Below are 2,368 nucleotides of genomic sequence, written 5' to 3'. Positions count from 1 at the left end.
TCTGTAGACCAGGCTGGCCTTGAACTCAGAAATCTGCCTGCCTCTTCTATCTTCTTATAACCACTTATCTATTATTTAACTCTATGTACTTGTTCTGACATATATTTCTTTTATGATAGACCTTTTGACATACCACCATGTGAAACACTTAGTAAAAATGACCAAACATAGGTTAATATGAACAAGTTATTTGTTTGTATAAGCCAGGGCTCAGTGAAACCATTGAACTAGACAACTCTGTAGATAAAAAGAAAGTTTTACTGGGGAATCTAACCACTGGGGCTGTCTCTCAGAAAGTGGATAGAGAAAACATCACAAGGAAAAACAAACAAACAAACAAACAAACAAACAAACAAACAGAGAAAGCTTCATCAATTTTAGTAAGGGGTGAGCTGTGTGGTAATGACACACCTTTAATCCCAGCAGTTGAGATGCAGAGGCTGGCGAATATCTGAGAGTTTGAGGCCAGCTAGGTCTTGCTCTATAGAACAAGATCCAGGCCAGCCAGAGCCACACAGAGAAATCATGTCTTGCAGAGAGAGAGAGAGAGAGAGAGAGAGAGAGAGAGAGAGAGAGAGAGAGAGAGAGAGAATCTGTGTGGCAGAACAGAACAGCTTGGGAGTTAGAACAGTGGGAGGGGAGGGGAGGGCCAGAAGAGCCTGAGGGCTAGTGGGGGGAGGGGCGCTATTTTGATCTGTTACAGACTTGTTTGAGTTGACTGGAAACTAGATGCCCATTGCTGGTGGTTGGCTGCTTCAGGACAGATAAGGGAAGTAATGGCTTTTCTTGACAAACAGAAACCTGCTTCAAGATGCTGAGTTTATGTTTTCGTTTACTTGCTAGCAATTGTATTTACCCAGAGTAATCAGCCTGAGCCGAGCCCAAACTGTCAGGATATTATCAGTGGCACTGCTATTTTGGGGGCCAACTTTGGACCCAACAATGACAATGTGCAATATATACATATATGCACACACATATAATATAGTCCACAACATTTCAATATTTGAAGGTTCAGCAAGTTAGTAACAGTGGCCATTTTTCTTAGATCTCATATTGAAAACTTTGAACACTCCTCTCTGGCTAAATGAACTGATTGTGTAATACTATCAATGGTACTGCAACATTCAGAAAGCTATACCTGCCACAGAAAAACATTCCAGCTTTATGCTGCAGAGAACCCTCCTCACCATGTCCTTCTCCACCTGTCATCTGGGGAGAAAGAGCTATAGAGTAAAAGCAAGGCTCTACTCTGCTATAGGTCACATGCAGTTTCAGATCAAAAGAATAAAATTCTAAAGCAGGCATTGTGTGCATATCTGTATTCCCAACCCTTAGGTAGAAGCAGAAGGTTCAGACATTCAAGGTCATTCTCTGTGTAATTTGAGTAAGTTTGAGGCCAGCCTTGGATACACATGACCTTGTCTCAAAATAAATAAGAGTCTGTCAAAATGGAATACAAGCTCCTTAGCAGCTGTATAGACTCACCCTAAACCCTCTTTTGTGCTCCTTTATCATATACACAGAATCCTGCTAAATATCCCATCCAGATTATATCCCCACTTTCTTGGGTTCATTTTACGTTGTTTTTATAAATCACACCGACAAAAATAACTTAAAGGATAAAGGGGCTTATTTTAACTTCGAGTGCAAGTGTGAACAATCACAAGGAAGCCCAGGCAGTAGGAGCTTGAAGACGGTGGTCACATGACAGCCACAGTCAGGAAACACAGAGAAGTTTGCTCAGCTCATTTTCTACAATACTTACGTGTACTTGTGCCATTCCCCCAGCCTTGAACAGGCGAAATAGACCATAAGTCTTTGCTACAGTTGGACCAGGTGGAATCAATTTCCTACAGGAGTAGACGGCTCACTGATCTTGCTTCGCAAATCAATCCAGCTGAAACATAGGATGGGGTCTGTGGGCTTTCCCTGTATAATCACAGTGCTGACTATTAAACTTTGAGCCCCCTTGATCAGAAACTTTTGTCTTGGCTTCATCCTTCTCTTGGGGAGGAGGCCCGGGGCCCTCCCCCCATCCTTTTTCATTTCCATCCCCCCTTTCAGGTAACCCATTTGGACCAAACTGCTGGACAGCAACACAGTGGGAGTGTTGTCCACAGTAGGTGGATCATACCACTCTATTTGAAAGTAAGCTAGTTAATTCTCCATTGACATCCTTATAAATCTACCTGTAAGTACATTGTCATCAGTGGTCTTGCCTTTTTGGTATCTGGCAATCTAAAATCTAGCCAGGATTATGGCTGATGAACATTTATTGAGTGGGCAAGAAACTACATAAACATTCATAAAGATGGCTACTGAGTACCTATTTCCTTCCTGTCTGTACTACTTTTCAGATGGTAGT

Source organism: Apodemus sylvaticus, chromosome 3, assembly GCF_947179515.1.
Source record: "Apodemus sylvaticus chromosome 3, mApoSyl1.1, whole genome shotgun sequence".
Lineage (NCBI taxonomy): Eukaryota > Metazoa > Chordata > Mammalia > Rodentia > Muridae > Apodemus > Apodemus sylvaticus.
The sequence above is the reverse complement of the archived record's forward strand: the minus strand, read 5'-3'. Positions refer to the sequence as shown.